Source organism: Phragmites australis, chromosome 22 (assembly GCF_958298935.1).
Source record: "Phragmites australis chromosome 22, lpPhrAust1.1, whole genome shotgun sequence".
Classification (NCBI taxonomy): Eukaryota; Viridiplantae; Streptophyta; class Magnoliopsida; order Poales; family Poaceae; genus Phragmites; species Phragmites australis.
Window position 1 is genome coordinate 16638428 of NC_084942.1, and position 17705 is coordinate 16656132.

At 39.6% G+C, this 17705-nt stretch overlaps 1 pseudogene; it reads right to left on the minus strand.

The window, feature by feature from the left end:
• Positions 1–548: 548 nt before the first annotated feature.
• On the minus strand, positions 549–15553 carry LOC133904538 (MADS-box transcription factor 20-like; annotated as a pseudogene).
• Positions 15554–17705: the final 2152 nt, after the last annotated feature.

Below are 17705 nucleotides of genomic sequence, written 5' to 3' on the forward strand. Positions count from 1 at the left end.
AATCAATTCAAGTGGTTCCTTGGTCTTTTCTGTGGTAAGCAACCACCGTGAGCTGCTTCAGCCTTCGTCATTATATTGTTTCTCTCAATTGAATTGGCAGATTGGCTGGATACCCTATTGTCAGGTTGCTTTGGGACGCAAGAGAAAAGAAGCTGATTGTACAAATGTAAAGTAAATGGTTGAATGCAATGTGTATGTCTGGTGTGTTGTGGTCATTCAGTTTGTGGCTTTGTGCAGCACTGCTAGTGTAGATTTCTAGCAAAGCCTTGTCCACAGCTTCTAGTGTAGCATTACTGTGAATGAGAGTGAGTGTCTATAGAGTTATGCATAATTAGAATTATGTATAACTAGAATTGAACATTTTTATCTGTGCTGTGAAATTTCAGTCACCTAGAATGAAACTTATTTTTGTTTCGTTCTCTAGTTCAAAACAATGAGCAGATACTTATATAGAACCGTAAAATTTAGCTATTGAAAAAATAGTTGTTGGAAATCCAGCTGTTGAATATAAAATGGTTAGATCTATTTGGTAGTTATAAAATATTAATAAAATATAGGTGAGTGGAGAATAGAGTGCTAAATTTAGGGAGTGGGTTGGAGCACATTGAGAAATAGGGAGAGAATCATGATACGGAGCTCCTTATGTGGAAATAGAGAGACAAATTTAGGAAGTGAGTTAGAGATGTTCTAAGCATAACAGAATTTGAAGAATCAAAGTGGTTTAACATTTCATTTAAAAAAACATGTTATAGCATTTGCCTTCTTTCGGAACTCCCCGATGAATTGAGCAAGACATGGTCCTGAAAGTGAGATCAAAGAGGCATTGAGAACACTGAAATGATCATCAAGAAAACATTGTTGCTGCTTATTACGCCCACCATTTTCTTTATTTGCCATCTACTGTCAAAATTTCAAAGGTCTGACCATTAATATGATTAAAACTGTCAAGATTGTCTCTATGGAAATTATATAATTAGATTGTCTTTGAAAAATTAATAGTTACATAGAAGTATAATTTTATTAGTACACAATGATAGTGATCAAAGTTAGTCTCAAAAGCCGCAAAAATTAAGTAATGTAAGTAAAAAAATCGGATGGATCCAGTAGTAGTCATATGATTGTACCTTCCAGGATCTGATGTTCCTCAGAGCGCTGTCTATCTGGTGCTCAAGTTACTGCACCTGTCTCAGTGTCAGGGAGTCCAGTTGCTCCCCCATAAGATTCCTGAGCCATGGATATGAAAAATATGAGTATGAGGGCACTATCTATCAGCTATGGGTCATCTCAAGTAAACAGAAGATTCTTTTGGAAGTAAAATTTAAAAATCTATAACTATTTTAAAACATGTTGTAAAAAACTATAACTTCTGGTGCTTATTTTAAAAATCTGCAACTATTTTAACGCATGTTGTGGTCTACGGTGAGAAAGTTACAGTTTTTTTTGCAACATATCATATAAGATGATAGATGAGCTCATGGTAAGAAAATTATAGTTTTTTTAACATGTGTCAAAATAATTGTATATTTTTGAAATATGCATAAGAAATTGTAGTTTTCTGTAACATATATCAAAATAGTTGTAGGTTTTTAAAATTTACTCTTCTTTTGGAAAATGCACATATACTTTTTAAAGGGTGTTTGGTTTGAACTTTGAAGCACATAGATGCCAAAGTTTCGATGAAATACTTTTTGGTTAATAATTTTTTAATTTTGTTACCTTTGGCTCTTCTGTAGAGCTTCAATCCTGACCTCAACTTGATGATGTCGTAGCTCATGTTCCCATGTAAATTATACTAACTCAGAGTCATCAGTAAGATCAAGAGCACACGAACGGTATTATTATTTGAGATCTATAGTGATTGTGGTATCAGAGAATTATTCTTCCAATATATTCTCCCTTCTTACCTGCAGTTCAGTTTGTTCTCCCAGCACACACCTCAACCTTCACATAACAAATACCCCTCATATTGGTCAAGGATTCGCTCCATGCTGTTAAAAAATAACAGAAAAATAAATTTTTACAAGAACATATATATCTGCAAATTAAATTGAATATGTGAAAAAGGCATGAAAGCAATATGAGTAAATTACGAAAACATACAACTATTTTGACATATACTATAGAAAACTACAATCTCTAGTACCCATTTAAAAAGCCTACAACTATTTTAACATACGTTGTAAAACTATAGCTTTCTTATTGTGAATCTACCTATCATCCTCTATGACATATAATAGAAGATTACTGTGAGACCAACTGTCATCCTCTATAACAAGTGGATCCATAGTGAGAAAGTTATAGTTTTTTTTAGGGATAAATGCAAAAACCCCCCCAAAAGTCACTTGGATTTTGACTTTCCCCCCCAAAAGTTGTTTTGTTGCAAAAAACCCCCAAAGGTTTGATTTTGTTGCAAAAACACCCCTAAAAATTCAAATTTTTTTAAAACAAATCACAAAAAATTCTAAAAAAAACTAGAGACAATTATAAGACCTTTTGTGAAATTTGTTTTCAAAAATAATATCCTTTGCATCATATTTCATAGAGAGTAAGTTTGAAAAAAAAGAAAAACGTGCAACTCATTTATTAATTCGAGTTAAATGCATAGTTAATTATTTACTAATCCAAAAATCATGAAACAAAATTTTTTAGTCTTCTTACATGATCCTCTATCTTGTAAAAATACATGAAATCTTGAAATAGTTATTGTAACGTGCAGGATTCAGTAAATGGGTTGCAGATAGATTAATTCATAACTAATCCATAACACCCCCAAAATTAGTGAAACCACTTTTATTAGTTTACTTAAACAATTATTTGTGTAGGAAAAATAATGGTAGACATGACAAAGTTAAAATAACATGAGTTAATAAATGAGCTGCACATTTTTCTTTTTTTTCCAAACTTCCTCTCCATGAAATATGATGCAAAGGATATTATTTTTGAAAACAAATTTCACAGAAGGTCTTAGAATTGTCTCTAGTTTTTTTTAGAATTTTTTTAATGATTTTTTTATTTTTTTGAATTTTTAGGGGGTTTTTTCAACAAAGTCAAACTTTTGGGGGGCTTTTTGCAACAAAACAACTTTTGGGGGGGAAAGTCAAAATCCAAGTGACTTTTGGGGGGGTTTTTGCAGTTTTCCCTTTTTTTTAATATGTATCAAAATAGTTATAAGTTTTTAAAATGAGCACTAGAAATTATAGTTTTTTTCAACATGTGTTGAAATAGTTGTAGATTTTTTAAATTTACTCAAACAATATATATCATATCATCTGCATGCTTCAATACCACTGGCCCATATATCCATACAGAGAAGAACATGGATGCGATTGAACGTAAGGGTACAAGTCAATCACAACTCCAAGGAATCGTTGAATGATCCATCTATATATGTATTTCGTTTTAGACAGTTTTTATTTTTCAATTTAGTACATCTTGTTCATTCAATGTAGATCATTAAGCACGATAAGCAGTTCTGAAGCAGTAGTGGGATGCATGGATTAAAATTTCAGCAAAATTTCGTGCGTTTTGGAGGAGAATGGAATATTTAATTTCTAAATTTTCTTTCACTTATATGTAAGACCCACAAAGTAGATAATGAAAAAAAACCAAAATTTTTATCTTTTCGCCTATGAATGAAAAAGGTTATAAAACAGAATTGAAATTCATGTGGGATGTCCTTCCAGTTCCAAATTAAAGAGATGTCCAACTCAAGAATTTAACGCAGTCCGTGCCCTTGTTATTTGCTTTTCTACAACAAAAATAGTTAACTTGATTTTTGTTACAAACACAGTGTTGTCAGTTGTCACCGACTCACCGTTCATTTAGACCAAGCAGTGAGCAAGCATAGAAATAAAGTTCGTCTTGTCACCTGAAAAGCAAAACATTTCTCTGCTTCGAAAATACAAACACCTTACAATCCAAAATGCCACCATGTAGGTACTTCGAGAACTTGTACAAATCACTGCTTCAAAATTCAAATAACTTGCTACCTCGTACAAACACATGAAAAGTTCTTGTAGAAGCACTGAAGAAGAAGCAGAAAGGATCCAGTAATCCATGCACGACCACTGGAAGTCAAGAAACTTCATCTACTTCCTCAAAAATAGAAGAAAGTTCATCTACTTTCCTCAAAAATAGAAGAAAGTACATCTACCACCACTACTGGGCAACACTGTGACAGCCTCACGGGACACATTTTTCTCCGAGGAAAGGATTCTCTGTGTCGGTTGGTTCATACGTACGTGCCTCCACTGTGCACACTGCTAACACTATAAAAACACTTTTCCAATAGGTTTGAAGTGACGAGTCGCTTGGTTTACATGAGTATCACAGTGGGCTGTGATAATCAGTCGTTTGGTTCCAGTAGGTTTTTTGACAGACCTCTTTGTAGTATTGTGACCACTGCAGAGACAGCAACACTAGCAGTACCATGCATGGTGTACAGTACCGTGCTATAGCAGGAACAGGAGTGTACTATAAAGTTCCATATATAGTTCATACTAGGGGCATCCTCCATGGTCTATGTACCTGTTAGATATATGAGTTTTGACCTATTTTATTTTAAGAAAAATTCTTAATAATTCTTAAGAACTTATTAAGAAAATAATGGCGGTGACCACTACGTAAGAAATCATCAAAGAAGACACGTTATTAGTGACGACTCCTCAGTACGCGTCACTGATACACTATTAGTGACGAGTCCAGTAATGACCCGTCGCTAACGCGTGGTCCGGGTTGGGACCTGGCCAAGACCCGTCCCTAACGAGAAGTCATTAGTAACAACGAGGGAACGATCTATCACTAAAGATATTAGTAATGAGTTACCTCAAAACCCGTTACTAATAATGTAGTCATTAGTGATGGATAGAGACAACATACGTCACTAAAATGTAGCCTCTTTATTAGTGACAGGTTGTTCGAAGACCCGTCACTAATGTGCTGAGGACACTGATCACTAATTAATGGCTCACTACTCACTCTCACGTGCCCTTAACCACTTTACTCTGCTCACTCTCGCCCTAGCCATGGACAACTCCGATGCCATCACCATCTACGGCCACTACAGGGTCTCCATCACCACCACAACCTCCGCTTACCCCTCCCATGCCGCCTTCGTTCGACGAAGAGGTAGAGGTGGTGCTGAAGTTGTCAGACGATGGGATGGTTTTCTGCCAGCTCTGGCAGATCAGAGGTCTTTGATCTTGACTGAGAGACTTCCTTGACGAGCTGGCTCTGAAGAGGTGGCGCTTGGAGGAGGAGGAGGCGACGGAGGAGGAGGATGAGGAGGAGCAGGAGGAGGAGGAGCTAGAGGAGAATGACAACGACAAGTGGGATGTGTGAGAAGACTTCAAGAACGAGGACGACGACATGGTCCTTGACGATGACTTCTAGACGTCAATGATGTAGGCGCGGCTGGTGACGAAGACAACATGACTTTAGTTAGGGTGTAGGACGTTCTTTTGGGATGTTCTTTTGTGATTCCACGAAGAGAAGTATTTTGCGCGCGTGCGGCGAGAAGTTGGAAGTAGATAGGGTTATTTTGTTGTATAGTTAGGGTTAAGTACTCTAATTTAATTTGATAAGTACTCTAGTTTGTTAAATGCGATATGTTCAATGGGATCAAAGTTCAGTTCTATTGAATGCGATATGTTGAAGTATTGTCTGTTTGTATGCATCTGTTCTAAAAGTTGATCTCTTATGGAAATTCCAATTGTCTGGGGGAGATTAGTAGTGACGAGTCACCTCAAAACCTGTCACTAATAATGTAGTCATTAGTGATAGGTAGATAGGTCACACGTTCCTAAATATGGCCTCATCATTAGTGATGGGTTGTGATGAGACCTATCACTAATGTGAAAGTCATTAGTGATGGGTTGAAGTTGTCAACCAACACTAATGTGCTGTTATTGCACTGGTCGAGATGACCTCCCGACTAGCATCATTATTGACGGGTTCCTTATCACCAGTCACTAATGTGAAAGTCATTAGTGACAGGTGTCCTTATTACCCGTTACTAATGAGTGATGTTTACTGTTATTTTCTGCATTGAGCAACATGACCAGACAATGTTTGTCCACCAGCTTCTTAGCAAAGGAGCGATTTTTTGGTGATTCTGTTGAGGACCAATCAAATCTTGGTGATTTGAAGCTGAGATTCTCCCTTGGCCTTTGAAGGTTTGCCTCCTCGATGCCTGCAACCCTCGTCCTCATCGCCGTGTGCTCCGGCCCCTCCTCCTCAATCAACACCTTCATGCTGAGGCCCCTGCACCCTCGTCACCGAGGCCACCCCCCTCCTTCTCCCGGTCATCCTCGAGGTCGCCACTACCTCTCCGCCATCCTCATCCCCTTCCACGACTCTGTCTTCCCTTGCACCCTAGTCCCCGACTACCCCGACACCGAGGAGCCCACATTGCTATCGCCGAGGACCATCACCCCGACGCTGAGGAGCTTGCCGCCTCCTCCCCGACGCTGAGGTGCCTACGCTACCATTCTCTGCACCGCCATCGTCCTCATCCATAGAGGTAGGCCTCCCGATGTCCCCTCCTCACCGACGCTAGCCGCCCCTCCTGCCGATGCTCGATTGCTCTACTATCCAGGTAACCCTGCTATGCTATCATGCTGGGTAGTGTTTTTGCCTAGGATGTGCTTAGCTCGATGATGATTGTTAAATTCTGAGATTAGGCAATTCTTATAGTACTCTACTTTATATCCTTTGCATGTTGCTGTGTTACTCTGGTTGGATTACTGCTGTTGCTAGCACCTATTAATTGGTTTGGTGATATCTCTGTTATGCTATCAGCCTGGTAAACTCTTGTTTGGTCAATTGTTCATAGAGTCATTTAAGTACAGTTTAGCACGAGCTTTACATTTTCCTGAATGCTAGTTGGTTTTGTGTTGTACTAGCAGTTTGTTCTCTAAAAAATGGTGGCTATATTTTGAGCAGCATCAATTTTTCAGGATTAGTAACTAGTTGTATCGTTGTCTTGCCTAATTGGTGAAGAACTTTTAGACAGTTAGGGAGCAGGGACATTATAAGCCCTAGGGCCAACTGAATTGATAATCAGATAGCAATAGTTATGCATAATCTCACTGTTTAGATGATATTATACATTTGTAGCTCGATTATTCATAATATGCTTCCATTCAATGAGTGTAAGATCATGTTTATTGACTACTTGTGTATTTGTCCTACTGTTATTGTTGGAATATCATTTTTGCTCATATTGTCACATGTTTTACAACAATACAGAAATCCTATTCGCATATTTGTTCAGTTATTTCTTTACACATGATATTCAATGCTTATATGTGCAAAATATTATTAAATCATTGTAAGGTCCTGCTTATCTGCTAAGTTATCCATTTTTTCTTTAATGATGATATTTAGGAAATTAAAACTAACTTTGTAAAAAAATACTAAAAGTGAATTTAGTTTGCATCACCTACGTCTCCTATTCTGAGGTGTTTGATTATAAATATGACTTAGCAACTCACTATATTTATAAGAAGATGCTCTCGTATTATCCACGTACTTTGGACAGTTTGAGGATATATGGCTCATGTAGTAGGTTTTGTGCTCTTGTATAGTTGTAGAGAGAATTTCATTGGTGTCTCCCTATTGTTCTCCGGATACACACCCTCTCGGCTCATTATCAAGACATGCATTTGGAAAACAATGGGGAGGTGCTGCTGGAATTTTCTCTAGAACCGTACAAGAGTATGGAAACCTACTCGGATCACATATCCTCGAATGGGATTATGACTTATCTTTACCTATTAGAAATCAGCTAGAATCCATCGTTTTAGATAAGAAATACATCATATTTTCATAAATTCATATAAAAGTGAATATAGTTACTAATACTTATACAATTAAATCTGCATATTTGTATCTATTAGATGTCTGCCAACGAGTCTTCATCGGGATCCTCTAATGAAGGACAAACTTGCAATCAAACGTCTGCACAACCAAGTCCCAGTGGAGCAACAGTACGAAGTCCAATGGCACAAGCAAAGTGGCTGATTGACAAGATTACTGTCACAAAAATCGATGATGACGATGTGCCTACAGAGAAAAAGGCCCTATAGAGGTTGCAGAAGATTACATACCTTAATGCTCGGGAGAGGGTTCGATTCCATTGACCATTCTTAAGTTTAGTGACCTCATTATGGCTCAAAAGAACGCATTATTCAATGACGACGTTAATACGTTTCTGGAGTTCCCAGAGAACATGAAGGCGAAGGGTTGCATGGCTTCTATGAAAATGATAGTTAAACTTTGGAGAAACCACAAGCACAAGCTTGTGAATGAGCATATGGCAAAAGGGTTGAAGCCCTTTAGCAAGTACCCATATATGAAAATGGAGGACTGAAAAGCTTTTGTGGGGTTAAAGAGCTTAGAGGTGTTCCAAACGGAGAGTTTAGCAAAGAAGTAGCTTCGGGTAAAGAACAAGTAGAACCACAACCTAGGCACAAGCAGGTACATGGGGAATAGGGAGAAATGCTAGGTGGGGATGAAAAGTTAGTAAACGAAGGCTACAAGAATCCTTGGTTGCAATTCCCAGGAAGATCCTAATTGTATTTGCGAGCGAGGGGTAAGCGATCAGATAATGGAGAAACCACCTTCAAATCCAGCGAAACCAAGGCAGTCATTATAAAGATGAAATAAATAGCATCCCAATCCATCAAAGGTTCATTTTCAGGGGTAAGAGAACATGATGAGCTCTCCACTACGCTAGGCGACCCTAAGCACCCAGGTCGCATGTGAGACGTGTCTAGTTCCTAGAGCTGGAAGTTAGGCTTCCTTGAACACGTCAGGATGTACAAGAAGAGGAAGAGGTCAGGTCCAATCGATGTGCAAGCATAGACCCAGTCAATCACAAAGAGCATTATCAAAACCTCCTGCAAATGTTTACGTCACAGGGAGTCATAATTCCTAGTGCACCAGCGGGTGATAGCCCCATTGCTGGACGCAGGAGTAGTCAAGCCTTCAGAGAGGTTGAACAACTTGTCTTCTCTCCATCTATGGAGCTAGATACTATAGACGTTCTTGATGGGCCCACACCATGCTCATTGGTCACAAGACCTGGTGGCTACCAAATTGAGATTGTAGAAGGCCAGGTGCATCCAGAGGTCCAGATGTTACATACGGTACTGATACATCCTAGTTATGTTGTGGTATTCGTGGATTTTATACATGCCAATGTCGTAGACACAGGTTTGCTCGTACCCCCCAATGAAGAGATCTGAAAACTCGATCAAGCTCTTCTTCAAAGGATCCAATGTAAGAGGGGGGACATCATGATGCACAACGAACCATCTAGGACCAATTCGCCTGGACATTCAAGTGCACCGAGTTCCCTACCCTAACCTCAACCTCGAGATGAGCCAACTTCATCGCCTTTGCCCACTCCGCCATCTTCAGCTAGGAAACCTGAGGGCAGTCTAGAGTAGTAGAAGAAGAAGTCTAAGCCATGATCCAAGAAGCAACTGCCGAAGAAGTTCAAGTCCTCTGGTAAGGACTCAAGCGCCAGGAAGCGCAAGATATGAGCAGGTTGGACTAAGGATTGCCTAAAATTCTAGCTTGGGAAGCCCTTACTGACGACAGATTCACTATAGAGGGTAGAACAACATTGTGTCGAGATGCATAATTACTACCTGCAAGGCTGTAAAGTGAAGAAGAGTTTTGTTGTCATCCAGTACAAAAATCGCCACTTCTTGAATGGGGATGACTACTTCCTCATGGGCTTCAATGACTTATATGACCTCTTCAACCTTGATAGCTTGAATATGGGGTCATTGCAATGCTTTACATTGTAGGCCCTTTCAAACAAGACATTCATTAATTATTACCACTAATTCTCCAATCTAACTAACTTCTTATCGGTAGACACTTGGTGCAAGAAACGAGGAAGAAGGAGCCCTTCAAATTCCTTGACCCTCAAATTATGATTATTTCTATGATGGAACAAGATAGAGAATCCGTTGTGGGATATGTGGCTAGGGTAATAAGCCACTTTTCGAAGAAGGACTACATGATGGCCGCCCACCACATGGGTGGCCATTGAATCTTACTAGTCATTTCCTCCAAGTGAAACTTGGTCTGGTACCTCGATTCAGTAAGACCAGTAGTAGGACGTAACAACGAACGGGGAGTACATGACTATACTTTGGTCAAACAAATCCTTGACGAGTAAGTTCTTCATGACTTAGGTTACATATTGAACTTTTCAAACTTTTTTTCAAATCTTGACTAATGGATCCCTCTTTGCATGTAGGGCTTTTGACATGTATATGCGCTATGATCCAAAGTACGTTACAATGAGCCCTGCATACTGACACATAAGACCGCCTTCACAGTAAGTGCCAGCAGACATATTTGTAAATACTCTACTACTACATCTTTTTCTTTCAAACCGATGGTTTATTTTCTCTCCAATGCCATACTAGGCAATACTTGCGGCTTCTACGTTGCGTGTCACATGCTGCTACTCATGGCAGCAAAGAATATGAAATCTCTATATGTAAGATAATTGTGTATAGTCTTTTCATAACTATTTTTATTCATTTAATATTCGATACTATAATGATTTTGCTCAAGCTAATTGCATACTTTTTGCATTACTATTTTCATTAGCAGGAATTCAGCATACTGGATAGCAACATCGAGGTGTCTGCACTCTTCAATATTTGAGGATGGATCACCTCATTCATAATGATAGAAGTCATCTCTTCGAAATGCAAGTTCCATTGTAGGGAGGCACTACACTGACTTGTCTAATTTGTGGTTGCAATTTTAACTTATGTAGTTTCTCGTTATCTCGATGTACACTTGTGACTTATGTATATTATTATTTAAACTTGAGTGATCTCAATGTGTCACCTAATGTTGATATGATGGATGTACTATTGTAATATGTTTGATATGTTACCTGATATCGATTTGGTCAACATGGTGCATATATTCCTGTTGTGATATGTTTACAGGAGAAGACAGTTGCCAAATCCTGACTTTACTTCAGGATGCAGCCAGGAAATAGGTAAATCCCTTCGGGGGATGAGCACATTAGTAACGGGTGAAAATGTCATGCGTCACTAAAGAGGTCATTAGTGACATGTTGTAATTGCACCCCGTTACTACATTAGTGACGGTTGCATTTATTATGCGTCATTGATAACTTGTTCATTAGTGACAAGTGCATTTACCATCCGTCACTAATAATCGAGTCACTATGACAGGTTCATTTACCACCCGTCACTAAGGACCGAGTCATCAGTGACACATGAGGTTCCAACCCTTCATTAGTGACAGGTGGTAAATACACTCGTCACTGATGAGAATCATTAGTGATAGACAAAAGGTCTATTCAGGCCATAGGAGACACACCTTAGTGACGGGTCTTAACTGTGACCCGCCGCTGGTGACTATCATTAGTGACGCGTTCAAACGACGGGTATGTATCACTCATCACTAATGACAGTTATCACTCATCACTAATGACAGTCATTACTCATCACTAAGATGTTATTCTGGCATAGTAGGATTTAGTCTCATATTGCTAGTGGAGGTGAAGAGAGACCTACTTAAAAGGAGGTGTATCCTCCACCACCTTAGCACATGTGGATGAGAGGACTAGAAGACCATACACATGCTTGCTCGCCTTGCGTCGGCCGAGGCCAAGACTGGGGCATGGACACATGCAGGTGGGTGCCATCTATATATCTATCATCCGCCGCCACAAAAGATACATACAATTTATGATTTTGCTTCCTCTCTGCTGCCCCGTCACAGGTAGACTACTTCATCCCGCTGTGCCGGTGTGCACTGACGATCAGGACAATGAGATCCTGTACCAGAAGAGGGCTCTACGTGACTGCTTGTGATCTGCTTCCTCATCGTCATCAGCTGGTCATGATCTGCTTCCTTGTATCATCATCACGAATCTTCTACGTCTCTTGCTGCTTATTAGTACATTTGCTAGGATTAATCTTCTTTCAATCATGTTTGTCAAGCTGAGTGATACTCTGTTGTTCCTATTATTGAGTATATTAGAGATGTGTAGTTTTGTTACATACGTATCTAGTTTATACTCTTGTTGCATAATAATGCATGTATATCAGTTACTGTTTATAATTTATATAAGAATTAAATTAAATCCAAAAGTACGCTTTTATCCAATAATCTAAAAATCTTATTTTAGACACTTTGATTTAATGATGGTTAGTATTGTTGAGGCACTGAGGCCGAACAAATTTACTGATGCACACTTTAAAGCATGACATGTCAATGTCATTCTGTGGCTTATGGCTACGAATATCTATTGTGTTGCATCTGATAAATCTGAACGAACTCTTACCTCTTACTAGGAGAAGAAGTTTGAGGATACCAACACACTATTTATAGAATGCATTTTTATCGTTTTTGTCGATCGTGTGTCAGTCCCACGGTTTTCTCTTTATATATATCAAAGCAGTTAGTATAATCACGCCTGAAAAAAGGCATGCACTTTTGCTACATCCTTACTAATTAACTAACTGATTAATGAGGCTGTGTGCATATTTAGATGTAGAAACTAAGATGTTATTGCGTTATCTAAAACTAAATGCTTGGCCACTTTAAAAACTAAAAATGCTAATAAGTTTTTTTTGAAGCACATGAGGTCAGGAGGTAAGCTTTTGTGTGTGAGAGTGAGTGTGACCAGTGCAGAGACAATAATACTAGTACTAGTATTAACCATGCATGGTGCACGTACAAGAGCAGGAACAGAATGTACTGTAGTTCCATAAATAGTCAATACTAAAGGCGTCCTCCATTGGCAGGCATGCACCAAAAATTGTTATACAAAGGTAGAGCAGAACAGCTCCATTTTAGGGAAAAAAAGGGGAAACAGGTGCCCATTATTGGCATGTACCACTAGTCACTAGATATATACAAGTAGGAAAAAAGTACTGATTCCACAGCACAAAAACGGAAAATAAGGGCGTGCTAAAAAATGTACGTTCGTGCTAGCTGCATGGATGGAAAAATAGAAAATGTGCCCATTATCGGAAGAGATGTGTGATTCTCAGTGCATGCGCTCAGAAATGAAAAAAAAAAGGAGAATGTACGACGTACGTACCTGCATAGTCGTGGGGCCTGCCGTTGTCGGAGAAGACGAGCAGCGCGACGTCGGCATCGCAGAGCACGTGGAACTCGTGCGCCTTCTTCGCCAGCCCGCGGCGTCGCTTCTAGAACGTCACCTGCCGGTGACCAGTGGCTAGTGGCGCGTCCTCCTGTGCGGTGGTGCTGCCGAGAGCTGGTTGGCGCGCGGCGAGTGGCCGGCGGCCGTAACGAGGTAGTACGACGTACGGGGAGGCGGAGCCCGCGGGTCGGGCAGTGGAACAGGCAGATTCTCTCTGCCTCCCAATGCCCCGGCCGGTTGCCTCGCTGCAGGGGGGCAGATGCAGAGCGCAGCAATGCAGTAACGGCGTTCGATAGGAGGAATCCGTGAGCCGATAGGATGGGCTTTCTTTGTTCGAAACTGCATGTGATGGGATGTGATAGGATCGGATAAGGATGGGATGGGATGGGATGGGTTTTGTTCTAATTTACGTCAATTGAAGATATCATATCAACCTGATCGGTTTACGAACTGAAGAATTATTTATCGTTCACTTTATATTAACTATGCTTTTCATGCATTAAAATTCTCTAAAATGATGTAATTTTGTTGACAATGTAGGACTATACGTTACGATTTAAAGCACGTGTAAACTTAAATGAAAATAAAACAGTGATAGAGGTGAGGGTGCTAGGGGCAGATCTAGCCTCCCTCACGCAGTCAAGTACATCCTCTTGCACATGTATATTTGTCTTTCAAAATAGTAGCAAAGTTATATTTATCTCGCTCTAATGTAAAGGTACTACTTAGTTGCCTACTCTATATTTTTTCTAGCTCCGTCCCTAAAAACATGTAGCTAAATTCCAATTATTACATGGCAAATTCTCAATTTTGATGTTGTCACATCTTTCATCATGTGAACCATCTGATGTATGACAACCTTCTTCATCTTCTAAATATTTTGGAAGGACAAGTGATCTTGAAGCACGAAAAGGGAATTGAGGTTTTTGCGGTATGTGAATCATCCGCTAACCTAGGAATATGAGTCTCACCAAATGTTTGATGTTATTTTTTAATTATCACCTAAGGTATCTCTCTTCTAACTTGGACAATATCATATAGTTACTGAGAAACAACTTAGCCTAAGAACCAAGGTAGAAAACCCATGATGCATAGTGGAAGCAAGAACGCAACAAAAATAATCAAAACCAGACATACTGTGTCCCAGCGATATAACCGCGAAAACTTATTAGTCTGATCGTAAAATCCTGGTGGTCTAACCGTAAAATTCCATAGTCTTAACGATGGGGCTTCTTGCAGACAATAAAACAATCTCATCATGGTCTAACCTGGTGGTCTGACCATTGGGACATCATGCAGACATAGAAAACACAAAAGTAGCCTAAAACTTCTACCAAAAATTCAAAACCTTATCAAACCAAGGTGTTATGGAGATGCTTCCCACCGGCCATAGTTCCCAAGAACTCGACAATAACATCCTAAAAACAAAGAGAGCAAGAGAATCAAGTTTTCACCATGAAAAGGCCTAAACCTGGTAAACTGGGTAAAAGCCCCAAAACCTTCACTTGTGCTAGGAGGTTTGCACTCAGATCATAGCTAGATCAATATCCCCATCCTTGCACACACAAAAAAACTCACTCAAATTTAAAGTCCAAAGAAATTCAAGAAAACTTGCAAAAACTTGCAAAGGAGCCAATAGAGAGATTAAACTAGAAAAGGTGACACAAGAGATTAAGACAAGCACTTTCATGAATTTGCTCTTCCATTACTTCAAGGTAGATCAAGATGTATGATTACATAGGTTGGATCTACTCAAATATTCATCATGAACACCAAAAAGTGACTAAGCACCTAGCCTAATCACCCTTCCCTCTTCTCTCATCCTCTCCTCTCAACTCTATTCCAAAACTTTAGTAACCGACTCTCTAGAGACTCAAGGAGGTCATAGCACCAACTCTCTCTATTTATTGGCCATTTTGGGACGTCTTCCGTAAAATCCCCTTCTCTTCCAATACACCCTACCAACCACTAGGAATATTTTAGTCCAAATATTTCTCCTTCGATCCAACACTTCCATCGTCTTTATCACTTTGCTTTTCCTTGATGTAAGCTTCACAATGGTGCCACGTGTACATCCATCCTTACAACGATTTTGATGCCAAACATCGAAACCGGCTTGAAAACTTCTCAAAGCATGACTCCCTACCGCTTACTTACATCCTAAGCAAGTCTTTCAATATTGATGTGCGCCACCTTGTCCCGCGATCTTGACCATCAACAAGTCACTCTCGCTCCTGATACTAGGGCGTCTTGTCACTTGCACTGCCATCCTATTTGCTTTGACTTGGTCAACACACCGTGTTCATCAACCTTCATGTGCTTCTTTATCTCTCCATGTGTATGGTGTGGATCATCCTTGACTTCACGCAACATCTCGATCATCCAGCTTTAAGCCTCCCGCTTAGTCCTGATTATCTCGCCGCTGACCGCCAAGTTGACTCCATTTGCCTACATATCATAAGACAAGAAACCACATGTCCTTCTTCTCTAACAATGTCCATTACCTTCACTAATTCTTATTAGTCACAAATAATAATCATGCATTGAAACAAATAGACATGCTCATGCAATCCTAAACTCCCATATTTCAACTCAAACTACAACCATACAATGTCAATTACTCACACAAATGCTAAGCCATGACACATCTCAATATGGCTTCTCAGTTTTACATGAGCTAACGCATTAGGCAAACCATTTTGTTGACGAAGCTTGTCCTAATCTCCAGCTATACGTAGATTCCAACAACAGCCTCACCTCATTCCACAAAAAATGGAAGTTGTATAAATGAAATTCTTATTAGCATGAAAGGTTGATAAATATGATGGGTCATGCTACTACAGGAACTCTTATCACTGTAGGTTCTAAACTGTCATCACTGCCAGTTTTAGAATCGATAATAATCAAGTGACACTAGTAATCTAGGATCATCACTGTCTATTCCAAAACAAATAATGATCATATCACTATCGGTTTGTTATATTAACCGATAATGATATTAGTAGTATCATTATCAAGTTATAACATAAACTGATAGTGTTAGTTTTTTTAACTGACAGTGATAATACAGACCCCCATATGCAATACCTGCATTTCTAGCTAGCCTTAGAAATTGCTAGCCATGTCCTCTGAAATAGCAACCATTCATAATAGATACATCACAATTCACAATTGATTCACACACGAATATATCGTAATATAAGAACACTTCATCCACATAAGATTGCAATTAAAAACGACAAGTTTCCTATGATAAGACGTGAAGGTTCGAGTCATCTACCATAAAACCTACATCACTATCGATTAAAATTGACATCACTGCTAGTTTTTGAACTGGTAGTGAATAAGCGGCAGTGATAATCCGTCACTATTAGTTTTTGATCTTATTTTTCTCGATTTATATACTTTTCACTGTCGGTTCCAGCTACGAACCAACAGTGATACTCAAGCGAGGACAAAAAAATAAAATTAAACATTCATGCATTAATTTAAATGAGATTAGAATTACTAATGATCAAATTAATAGAGTTTATACTAATTACAGCAAAAAGCTGACATCATACAGACGATAGCTCAAAACCCTAACGTGCGCAAAAACCCTAACACATGCATCAACCAACCCTAAGCTAGCTAACTAGTCGTGGTCTCGTGGTCGTGATGAATCTCGACCCACGAATGGAAGTCCACGACCTCATCATCATCCTTGTCGTTGCCATCATCGTCGTCGTCGCTGTTGTCATCCTAGTCGTCATTGTCATCGTCGTTGTTGTCCTCAGCGTCGGCATCCTCCTCCTCCTTCGAGCTTGTCCAAGCCTTCTTTGTCCTCGGTAGCTCATTGATGAATTCATCCCACACTTCATCATCTGACGAGAGGGATCCTAGCAAAATGCCAGAATCGGAGGCCGTGGGTGCCTCGTCCCACAACCCGCCCAACGGGGCCTCCTCCTCCCTAGATGAGGACGTCGGTGTGGGAGGCATCCTTGGAGAAGGCAGTGGAGGTGGTGGTGGAGGCGGTGGAGGCAGCAGTGGGGGGGGGGGGGAGAGAGAGAGAGAGATTTAAAGTCGGCAGGGAGCCGAACACGTGAAGCTGAGCAGTTGCGCGTGAAAGACGTACAAATTTTAAGTATCACTGCTGATTTATTAACACAATCGGTAGTGACATCACTGTTGGTTATAAAAGGCACGTCATTTGATGAGGTAATATCATTGCAGGTTTTTATTATGAACCAGTAGTGATACATCGCTGCCGGTTCTTAGCTAGAACTAGCAGTGATAATTTGAATTTTACTGCTGGTTCTTAACATTAACCGGGACATCACTTGTAATTCGTGTTACTAACTGGTAGAGTTAATCACTATCTCTTTCGTTTCTTGCTAGCTCGTCTTTTTATGTACAACTGAAGCTTACAGTTATTTTTGAACTGGTAGTGAAGAGTGGGTGTGGATGACCCTTTCTGTGGTAGTGCGAGGACATATAATTCTTATATATATTCTATAAATACTATATATATATAAGGGGTATATGA